General features: G+C 38.0%; 1 protein-coding gene across 2 annotated transcripts in view; it reads right to left on the bottom strand.

Annotated features, from left to right (window-relative positions):
* Nucleotides 1-12670, bottom strand: part of LOC145358136 (nuclear receptor subfamily 6 group A member 1-like) — a 379208-nt gene that overhangs the window by 277005 nt on the left and 89533 nt on the right. The gene's annotated exons all lie outside the window — the stretch shown is intronic.

Here is a 12670-nt window from a genome sequence, read left to right as displayed (position 1 = left end):
GATCAAACATATGTTGAACTGCTTATAGGGATTTAAAATAAAACAAGCAAAAACAGGGACTTAAGAGAGCTGCCACAAGTCACCACACACCTGGTATTACAAGTTGACCAGTTTCTGGAAGATTCCAATATAAATTACAAATAAGACAAGTCAATACATCCTCCTGTGAATTTCACACTTGCTGATGCAAAGAACCTGTTCAAAAGTTTACTGAAACTTTTCTGGACCTGATCATTTGCATTTCTATAAAGCTACCTCTCAAGTGGTAAGAAAGTGTCTATTGGAGCAATAGCTTTATGGACAATATCATCAATAGCAGATTTGATCCTTCAGAAGTTAATGGCTGGGGCATTAAACAATCTAATCATTTAGGCCATAAAACAATAGCCATGATCTGTACATATGCCAGCCAGCTAATCAAATATCTAAGAAATTATTATGGGGAGGGAGATCAGATGATTGAAATAACCATTTTGAAACGTCTTATTAACTGCAAAGCAGTCTGGAATAAATCTGCCGATACAGCAGTAACACAATTTGTCTGTTCCTTCTCTCACTCCTGAATTCAAGTCCCTATCTCTATCATAGATTAAAATCCAACAAACAAAAGGAACATCAGGTGCAAAAATCAAATTCTAGAAAAGGTGGATTATATTTTAAAAATACGTTTCTAAAAATTGCAGTCTACATGGGCTTCAAACTCCACTGAATTCTCGAGACTCCGGTGGAAAACATTCCACTCCAGGCATGAATACCAGTGAAGGAGTCAAACAGTGAACTTTTTTTTAACCCTTTAGCATTGAATTTTAATTCAGCCAGAAGGTAAGTAACTCCCCAGTGTCTAACCTACAATGTTGCATATGCTTGTGTGTTGCGAATGTCAGGAACGTGGGTTAAGTTTTAAGGATATTTTTATATCTTTACTCAATGGGTTTTAACTCAATAAAAACTCCTTTGTATTTTAAGCTCAATAATGACTGCCAGACTAGTTTCTTCACAAAAAGCATGTAAATGGTTAAGCACAAATATTGAATTAATACCTTCATCCTTATAAAGTAACGCAAAAAAAAATTGCTGTCAGACATGGAGGAGTGGAAGAATAGGGGAGTCATTTTAATCCTCTTCATGAAACATACTGCAAACCCTTTGTACTATGGCTATATTTTAATCAAGAATAGTAGATACAAGGCAATTTTCTTCACCGCTTTATAATATTATAGAATTTTCAATAACAAGCTGTTTAAATTGCATGGTGCGAGTAAATTGAAATTCTCCAGCATCCATTCTTGCAGCAAAGCTGGTGGCACAGTGGGGATGTTACTAGACTACTAATGCAGAGGCTCAGGATAATGCTGTGGGTACATGGGTTCAAATCTCAGCGTGGCAGCTGATGGAATTTGACCTCTGTAGTAAAAACCCATCTGGTTCACTGATGTCCTTCCGGGAAGGAAATCTATTGTTTTTTTCTGGTCTGGCCCACATGTGAGTCCAGACTCTCAGAAGTGTGGTTAACTCCCTGAAAATGGCCTAGCAAGCCATTCAGTTCAAGTGCAATTATGGATGACAACAAATGCTGGCTTTGGAGCGATGCCCACATCCCATGGAAGAATTTTAAAAAACCCTTGCATTGCCTTTGATAGATGTTCAAATGCATATGGAAAGTTGCATTCCCTGTATAGCTAATCTTTTATCCTATCATCACATAACCGGAATGCTTCTTCTCTCAGAATATTGGTAATTCCATACTGCGTTTATTAAGTGTGGTCCAGGCGGTCCTCTGTGGCTTTGCAATGGGTCAGTTTTGTACTGCGACAAATGCAATGTTAAAGCAGTGATAACATTTTACCAGTTGCTTTGAGACCCTGAGGCAAAAAGTAGGTTCTGAGACTGCACTTGTCAGCACCAGACCAGCTCGGCAATTTTACCACAGGTAGCCTCATAGACAGCTGGCCCGCAGGCAACTATTTAATTAAGGATGGTGGACAGCCCTCCCGTCAGCCTAGAGGGCCAGTGCGTCTGAGACCTCAGCAGCTTCAGCAGGCAGGGTCGACGCTGTTAAGCCAGATCAAAGACCAGAAATTGAACTAGACTAGCCATATAAATACTGTGGCTACAAGAGTAGCCCAGAAGTTAAGAATCCTGAAGCAAGTAACTCAGCTCCTGACTCCCCAAAGCCTGTCTACTATCTACAAGGTACAAGTCAGGAGTGTGATAGAATATTGTCTACTCCTTACTTGGTCTGAAGTGCAGCTCCAACAACACTCAAGAAACGCAACCATCCAGGATAAAGAAGCCCGCTTGATTGGCATCCACCAACATTCACTCCCTCCACCACACACACAGTGGCAGCAACATGTACCATCTGCAAGATGCATTGCAAGAATTCATCTTAGTCCCCTTAGGCAGCACCAAACCAGGACCATCACTACCTAGAAGAATAAGGGCAGCAAATGCATGGGAATACCACCACCTGTACGATCCCCTCCAAACCATTCAGCATCCTGACTTAGAAATATATCTCTGTCCTTCACTATCACTGTGTCAAAATCTTGGAACTCCTTCCCCAACAGCATTGTGGGCTTATCTAAACCACACGGACTGCAGCTCACCACCAAGTTCTTGAGGGCAATAAGGAATTGGCAAGAACTGTTCACATAGCCAGGGCAGCCACATCCTATGAATGAATTAAAAAACTATTTTATAATAGAAAGTGTTTCTAGATCATACTAACTATTCTATTGATACCAAGATAGTTTCACTTTACGTGCAAAGAATATTTTTATGCATGGAATGTGGTTACATAAACTTTCTGTCCAAAGCAGTTCTGCTGACAACTTAATATTTCCTGAATAGCTAGGTCAAACAACTTTGAATCAGCGCTGGCTTTTCTGATGGCTTCAGTGAACATTCAACGCTGTCGGTGAGTTTTGACTTTTTAAATTAAACCATCGACCGTTGGTTGTACCTTGAGGTCCATCATTGACATGTTCACAAGTGAGAAAAGTGTCTTCTATCCGTGTTCGTATTGAAAAGCAGGAACATGGATGTATCACAATTACTTACATGATTAAAAAGTGAAGATATAACCAATATATAAAACTGTCTTGGTACTGACCCAATTCAAAGGAACACAGGAACAGCATTCAACTCACTTGAACACAAGAATTAAGAGCAGCAATAGACCATCAGCTCCTGAGCCTGTGCCACCATTCAATAAGATCATGGCTGATCTAATTGTGGCCTGAATTCTACTTTACTATCTGACCTTGTATCCTTGAGTTCCTTGCTGATCAAAAATGTGTCAAACTCAGCCTTGAATAAATGTCTGAGCCTCCACTGCTCTCTGGGGAAGAGAATTCCACAGATTAACAATTCTCAAAGAAATTCTCCTCATCGCAGTCTTACATGGAATATCTGAAGTTTTGTCTTATTGAGCATATCCCACTATTCGATTAGATCATGGCTAACCTGTACTGGAACTGCATTTAACAAAATGAAAATATATCGGTCCACAAAAAATCCAATTAATCTTTTCAATTTACAGCCATGCAGTTGATCATGTCCATGCCAGGATTTTCCAATAGCAAATTTTATTAATTTGCTTCCAATATTATTTTCCTTAAAATGCCTCAATGACAAAGTTCTCTGCATCAATAAACTTTCTATCCATGCTGATCCATTTCCTATACTGCACAACAAAACTTTTAGAAGCAAAGTATCTTTTATGCCTCAGAAGGAGGACATTTATCCCACTGTCTCTATACTGGCCATCCACACCCTCACTCTTCCTTCAAATGCTCATTCAATTTCCTTTTGAAATAATTTCTAGTCCCTACTTTTACCACCCTTGTTGTCAGCAGGTTCCAGGCCATTATCACTTGATATGCTTCAAAACAAAGTTCTTCTTCACATCCTCCCTGAATCACTTGTGCAAAAATTTAAAAATGTGTCCACTAGTCCTTGTACAATCAGCTAATGAAAACAGTTCTTCCTTATCTATCTTATCCAAACCTGTCATATTCCTGCATGCATCTATAATATCTCCCCATGAAAAGAAAGCTTCCACAACCTAACCTAGTAGCTAAAATCTCCCATCACTAAAACTATTCTGGTAAATCTTTTCTGCACCATCTCAAGGACCCTTGGATCTTTCCTAAGCGTTGGGACCAGACTGGATGCAGTGGTTTACAAATGTTCAGCATAGTTCCTTGCCTTTGTACTCAATACCTCTATTTTTGATGCCCAAGATACCGCGTGCTTTGCTAATCACTCTCTATCCTGCCACCTTCAAAAATCAATGCATATTCACCCAAGTCCCTTTGGCTCTGCAAACTCTTTAGAACTATGCCATTATTTATACATTGTCTCCTCCTAACTCTTTCCAAAATGCATCAGCTCACACTTCTAATGAGATTCCTTCTGCCTATTTTGTTAGCCTATATTCTATTGCAGTCTATAATATCATCCACAGTTTGCCAATCCTTCAAGCTTGGTATCATTGGTAATTTCAAAATTTTACTGTGTTCTCATATCCAAGTCATTTATATGTCAAAAAAAGTTGGGGACTTGGGGAACATCATTTTCTACCATCCTCTGGTCTAAAAACAACCATTTAATATGAACACTGTTTTCAGTCCTAAGCCAACTGATTTATCCAAGCTGACACTAACCCTGCTATTCCATGAGCCACAATTTTATTAACCAGCTTTCATGTGACATTTTGTTAATTGCTTTCATAAAGTCTACATAGATTGCAGTTCCTTTATCAGCCTTCTCTGTTACTTCATCAAAAAATTCAAACTGATCAGCCTTTTACAAATCCTTGCTGACTCGCCTTAACAAATTCAATCCAGCCCATCTGCCTGTTTATTTTTCCCCAATCATCATTTCTAATAGCCTGTCCACCACTGATTTTACTCCTTACATCCTTTCTTGAATAATCTCCACACTCCAAGAGGATTTTATAATAAGCTTGTGAGACACCTAATAAGTATCTATGAAAAAAACATTTTCCTTATCTAAAATATTTTTTTAAAAAACTTAAACTTTCACAAGATAGCTTGCCTCTAACAAGTGTTGTCTAGTTACTCTCAAATATCCCATATATTTCTAAATGTTCATAAGTTTTATCTTAATTAATGGATTGGAAGAGTTTGTCCACAGCAGACATTAATCAAATCTGTAACCAAGTTTATTCTTTGCTCCCTCTTGACCAAAGGTGCTATATTAAGCTACTCTCCAGCCCTACGTTGCAATGTATATAACTAAAGAAGATTGCAATATCGTTGACACATATACTCTTCCCTGTACTAGCTTAGGTTTCATACTATGAGGATCTGGTGATTTATTCACCTGGAGTTGCACTTTTTGTCAGAACTAATTCTTTCACTATACATTTCTATAAGTGTTCTATATCACTATCTAGGACAACTTCATTCTTACTTTGCAATAATTGTAAAAATTTAACACAGACAATGCACGATTTCTGCCATAACTTCATCTCGAACAGCTTGATGTCACCCTACATCATGGATCACAGTCACTTCAAAAATATCAATTTACTTATATTTGTTTATTTTCTTGTCATGTTATTTTAGCTCTTCTAATCTCCGTTCTGCATTTCGCATTGCGCTTTCAGGATCTTTCCTTTTCTTTTTAAAAGGTTCAGTTTTAGTTTTAATACTTCTACCCATGAAAGTTTGCCTTTTTTGATGCACCTCTTTTTTATCTTATGTGAAATTGTTTCTATTTCATAGATTACTCATTTCACGACTGATCCATTCTTCTGTTTGCTAACTTTTCAGATTAATGCCTATTTCCCAGTCCAGCACCATTGTCCTTGACTGGTCAGTAGCCATGTGCTTGATTTCACTGTGGTCATAATTTTCCAGTTTACTTTTTCTCACTTTAGTTCACAAAGCTGGAAACATTCTTCTCTATTATTCTTAGGATGTGGGCAGAATGTTTGCCCCTGGGTATTAAGTCAAACGTATATCAAACTGGTATGAACCTGGCCAGACCAAGTGGCAGGTTTCCTTCACTGAAGAACATTAGTCAGCTAGCTGGGTTTTTAATGATGATTTAGCAGCATTCAATCATTTGCTATTACGAGTTCAACTACTTGTCTAAGTGACAGTTGAGCAACGTTTGTTTTGTTGGTTCAACATCATACCAACCAATCTCATTGATCTGTAAAACAGAAATATATTGAACTATGATTTAAAGTCAAAAATGTCTTACTTCATTCAACCCATCATATTTGCGGTGACTCTAAGAAGCAATTCATCTGGATTTACTCCCATGCCTTTTCCTTGTGGTCCTGCAAGTTGTTCCTATTCAGATAATTATTCAATTTTCTTTTGAAAGCCATGATCAAATTCAGAGGTATACTTAGATTATAACAGCATCAACAACAGAAAATTCATTCAACACTCAAATAAAGCACAATCTTCTACCTGAGCAAGAGTCATGACTTATTATGCACGTCCCTAAAATATGCTTTGTTGCAAAATGCATGCTAGAATAATGTAGGAATAATTACAGTTGCAAAGCTGATACTGTCAATCTTACTGAGATATGTATAATTGCATCACCCACACAGTGGAATCCTGAAAATGGTCATGCTTAAACTCCATAGAACTAAAGTTATCAACTGAAGGAAGGATCAATAACAAATTTAGCAAGGTTTCAGAATTAAGTCTGGTCCTCATATTTTAGTCACCTAGCCACATTTGCATGATATTGAAGGCTATGTAAACTCAAACAGTATATATATTGTATATTAGAAGTATATTAATCCCTTATTATGGGGCAAGAAGATAGAAGACATATATAGTGACTTTACACATCAAATAAATGAAGCCTCCAAGAAGGAGATCCTGAGTGAGATCAAAAATGGTTAAGATCCAATCAGTGCCACACTTAAAATGTTGCTACTTTCAGTGGTGCATGCACCTCAGGAATGAAGAGCAGACGGCTAGCTAGAATTCCCCAGCTGTCAGGAATTTAATATCAAAAGCAATTTCCCCTAAAAACGTTTTGGTATCATTGACATTGATCGAGGCAAACAGCCCAATACTTGAGCATGATTAAGTTGCTGAAACATTACTTTTAAGTGGAGAACTTGAGCTAAACTGTTGTTTCATTAGCAGAGCCCATTAATTGAGAAATTGCCAGCAAGTGTTGATTCTTTGATTTTTTGGCACCAACTATCACTGATGAGGACTAAACTAAGTTGTTTCACTCCATCTTAAATCATGCCTAATGAAACCTCTGAGTACATAACACTGAATATATCACATCAGTGGCATCAAGTTTAGCGTCTATGCCTTTCAGATTATTTTGGCAGTAGAATGTAATCATGCCTATCCTTACAACAATGCTAATCCTGGATTTTAGCATCAAGTCACTGGAGTTAGCTCAGACTTCAGTGATGATGTATGAAGGCTGGGGACATAGTTTCTGACTATTCTAAATGATTAACACTACTTGACTAGCATTTAAAGCCTGATGAATACTTAAACATTTAAAACTACCAAGTTTAAAAAAGGAATGGAAACATAACGGAAAAATATAAAAATTTTATACTAACAGATACACTGAGTGTGAAAGAAATAAACTGAGCTTTTTAGTGAACATCTAGCTCACTACTAATCCTGAAGGAAGAAAATCTGCCATTTTATCTGGTCTGGCCTACATGTCCCCTACAAAGATGATTCTTAACAGCCCTCCGACAAGCCACTCCATTCAAGGATAATTAGGGAAAGTAACAAATGCTGGCTTTACCAGCAACATCTGTGTTCCATTAAATGAAGAATCTCACAGCCTAAATCTCACATCTTAGAAAATCCTAAAATTTTATTGTTTGGTTCAGTAATACTGGCAAGTATCAGCAAATTATTCAAGGGTGCATAATGATGATTAACATGTATTTTCAACAAAACTCGTAAGAATAGTTGATATTGTTTCTTGATCAGATTTTTTTTCCCTAAAGTGTATTAATAACTATCATAACTGAAGAGTATCAGAAATACAATGCTCAGCAAAAGGTTGCGATAAACATTCATTGCTGTCGGTGGGTTTTACTTTTAAACAACTCACTGATCAGTGAATGCAAACTGCAACCCAAATATCTCTGTTCACTAAAAGCTATTGAACAAAACTTGGAAATTCATAACATACACTAAATACTCCCTTTAGATAACTAAGAAATAATGTACTAATACTGTGCATAATTATTTTCAAAAATGATAACTGATATTTTTAACGATACTATTTGTAACACTGAACTGTATAATCTTTAAAATATTATTGGTTGATTGTGGCTCACAAACTTCCTCTACCTGAAACCTTTAGCTGACTGTTCTCATAGATGATATTAAGGTCATTTATGTTCTGTAAGGATTAAATTAAGCCGGCTGAATGAAGGATTATCTCCATTTACACATATTTTCTGACACTATTTTGCATTGGCATTGGCTGATTCAATAAATATTTTATAATTTGCTGTTGAAATTTTGTGTGATGAACCGATCACAGTTGTTGCTTTTGGCATCCCTAAAAAGGCAGGTGCACAAGGTTTACTGACACACTAAAATGCTCACATCATTGATGCTTTACACAGAAAAGGTGTCCTATAATGTTACATTTCTCCAGATTGAAAAATAGGTGATGGAAGAATGTCTCAGGGAAATAGAGGAGATAGTAGACAACCAAGAGAGAATAGGCTGAAATGGTGTGCTGAATTTTACCAGCCCCTGGAGATGGACTGAAAGGCAGAAAAGTACACAAAATAGCAACAATGAACAGGAAAGAATCCTGAGGTCTACATACCACTATGGAACGTTGCCAGGGGCAAGAATGGCAGCAGCTTGGCCACCCACTGACTGAAAATAGGTGGCCAGTTTATCTGATCATTTATTATTAATTATTTTTCTAATTAGCCTATTAATGGCCATATTATAACAATGCCTGGATTTTACCAGCATCATAAGAGTCTCACAACACCAGGTTAAAGTCCAACAGGTTTATTTGGTACCACAAGCTTTTGAAGTGCTGCTCCTTCATCAGGTGAGTGACTCATCTCATTAGATAGGTAAGAATGCAGCTAGATAAGCACAGTCCCACCCAGCTGGATGACAGTGAAGAAACACTGGAGGAGGATCGACTATGTCAAAGGCTGCTGACAAGTATACAGTAGGTCAGTGCATCTTTGTCACACTCGCATAAGATTTCATTTGTGATTTAGAAAAAAGCTTTAGTATAGTGGCAGGAGCAAAACTCTGATTGGAGGGATTCAAACTTGAAGTTTCAGGAAAAATGGGCATGGATTTTGGAGGCAACATGTTCAAGGACTTTGGGGAGGAAAGGAATGTTGGAGATAGGGTTGGCCTTGAATTTTCAGGAAATGATGGTCAATATCCAGTTTGCTGCTGTGTGCAATCCTTAAGAAAAATCAGGACATTAAAAAAAGATTGCGAGACAGTGATATTTGCCAAAAATGTTGCTCTTAAAAAAGTATTCTTGATGTTTGTACTTGATTTTGGGAGAAAGCGTTAGTTAACCTTTTGAAGTGTTATACATTTCAGCAGCACTAACAAAAACAAAATATAAATTTATTTTCTTTCCAATGTTATTCTAATGTAATTACTTAAAATTGCAAGAAAAATGATGGAGGTTGAAGCCAAAGGATATCCAATGAAAGTGTGTTAATGTTATGAAAAGAAAGTAATGAAAATTTCTGCGGAAATTCAAAATGATTTTGTACAATGTAATGAATTTCAGACTTTCTCACAACAAATATATGGGTGAAATACCTGGAGGATATATGACAGTCAAATGGGTGGTGTATGGACTTTGACTGGGAACTCTGGGTAAACTAGACAATCTGGAGTCCTTCCATAAAAATGACATGACCCAAACATTCTTCCATATGACCCAGGCTACTTCCTAAAGCAGGGTCAGAGCAACTGGGCTTCACATTAACTTGGAATTTCTACCATTTGATTGGCCCTGACCCTAACACTCACACAAGACAATGACTTAAGCATGAGTGACAGCCTTTATCTTCATGCATCAAGGATGGCGGCAAAACTACCCTGATCCTCAGAAGCATGCAGCTCTCAGAATACGTTTAACCATATTAACTGTTCCAATACATTCCCCTATAACTGCTGTGCAGCAAAGGCACCGTGATCACAAAATGTACATTTGTATGTTTTCCACTAAACAAAAAAAAAGGTACTGTACATTTTTGTACAAATCACACCCCCTCCCAACAAGATCTAGACCATTTTCTTAATGTTATTGCCATCTGATGAACAGAATCTTGCAGCATGCCAGAATGGATAATATACACATATGCACAATTTTCACCTAAGCATATGTATATACAATATATATCACATATCTGCACGCACACACACACAAATAAATAACAGATGGATTAGTGCAGTTAAAATTGTTAACGTTTTGGAACTTTAAAAAGGTGATAAGATATCTGATCAGGAGCAGAATTGAAGACTGCAGGACAAGGATAATTAGGAATCATCAAATGCTGTATTAAATGCATACTACCCAAGATGCTGAAGACCTGGAAACATTGGTCATAATATGAAATATTAGATCGATTTTTTTGAGATTTTGCTAAATTTACCAAGACGTCCTTGGCAGAACCAAGCCTCAGCTTCAATGAACTGAACACATATGCAAAATTTAAAAGGTCTTTAATTGCTCCATATATTGAATAGAAATATATGTTACCATTACTTAAAGTAACTACTAAACACGGAAATCCTTCACAGTTACTTTATCATAAAATTGTCACCTAGGTCACAGAGCATTTTCGATTAACTTGCACATTTGGTCCCATTTTCAAAGATCAAATACAGTGAACTGAACAACAGCACTATTGCAGGATTTATTTAACCACACCAGTAAATTGATTTAACTTTTACACCATTGCATAATTTATCTTTCAAAGTGTTAATCAAAGCAAGTACCACAATGGTGAAGACAAAGATATGGCAATTGTGCACAAAGCAAATAATAAAATTAATTTTTGAACAACTTGCATTTATACGACAAATTAAAAACATTGGAAAGCATTTTACAGAAGCATAGTCAGACAAAAATAGACACCATACCAAAGAGAGGGATTAAGTGAGAAGCTGGGTCAAAGGGATATGGTTGGAGGAGAGTCTTAAAAGGAGGAGAGAAGTTAGCGAAGGAATTCCAATAAAGCTGAGGCAGATGTAGTGGCAACAGTCAACAATTTTACTCGAAGGATACTGCAATGCACAAGAGACAGAGGAACTCAAGAATTCTGCTAAGTTCAGAGGAGGTGACAAATAGCAAAGGTGAAAGCAAGAACGATTTAAACACAAGACAAGACTGAGAATTTTAAAATGCGGTTGTTGAGGAAATAGCAGCTAATTTAGGTTAGAGCTGACAGGAATGACAGGTGATTGAATGGATGGCTAGTTGCGGCAAGATAATATACCAGCAACAATCTATTGAATGAGCTGAAGTTTACAGAACATGACAAATGTGACTCTAGCAGGACAAGGATTGAAGTACTCATTGGAGATGACAAAGACATGCATGATTCCACCAACACATGATCAAAGGCAGCTGCAGAGGGAATGACATCACAGAGATGCATGTGGGCAGTCATTAAGATGGAGAGAATATGAAGTTTGAAACTCAGACAAATAGAATGCCAAGATTGCAAAATCTGGTCCAAGCCGACAGTTTTCCAGTAAGGAATGCACTGATGGCATGGGTATGATGTTTACAGCAGGAGGAGGAGGAGGAGATGATGGCTTTAAGTCTTAAAATAAGTGAAGAAAACTGCAGATCATCTGCGGCTCAACGTCAGACAAATAGGGATTAAGCTGGAAATTTTTGGCATATGTCAGGAAGTGATCAATGTTTTCACAACATCAGCAAGTACCAGCACATAGACAAAGTGGAGAAGATGGCCAAGGCTAGACCCTTGGGGATAACTAAAAGGAACAGAAAGATATCAGACAAATGGTGGCAGGCGACGGTGCAGAGGGACCTCGGGGTCCTTGTGCATGAGTCGCAAAAACCCAGCTTGCAGGTGCAGCAGGTGGTCAGGAAGGCGAATGGGATGCTGGCCTTCATCGCGAGGGGGATTGAATATAAAAGTAGGGAGGTCTTGCTGCGGCTGTATAGGGCGTTGGTGAGGCCGCAGCTGGAGTACTGTGTGCAGTTTTGGGCGCCGTACTTACGCAAGGATATTTTGGCCTTGGAGGGAGTGCAGAGGAGGTTTACTAGGCTGATGCCGGAGTTGAGGGGGTTGAGCTATGAGGAGAGGCTGAATAAATTAGGCTTGTACTCATTAGAGTTTAGAAGAATGAGGGGAGATCTCATTGAGACGTATAAGATGATGAATGGGATGGATAGGATAGAGGTGGAAAGACTCTTCCCGCTCAGAAAGGATAGTAGGACTAGGGGGCACAGCCTCAAGATAAAGGGGGGGCGGTTTAGAACGGAGTTGAGGAGGAACTTCTTCACTCAAAGGGTGGTGAATCTCTGGAATTCTCTGCCCGTTGAAGTGGTGGAAGCTACCTCGCTAAATATTTTTAAGACGCGGGTTGATGGGTTTTTGATGAGAGAGGGGATTAAGGGTTATGGGGAGAGGGCG

Source organism: Carcharhinus amblyrhynchos, chromosome 25 (genome assembly GCF_965287045.1).
Source record: "Carcharhinus amblyrhynchos chromosome 25, sCarAmb.v2.hapA, whole genome shotgun sequence".
NCBI lineage: Eukaryota > Metazoa > Chordata > Chondrichthyes > Carcharhiniformes > Carcharhinidae > Carcharhinus > Carcharhinus amblyrhynchos.
This window is presented reverse-complemented; position numbering and strand designations above follow the sequence as displayed.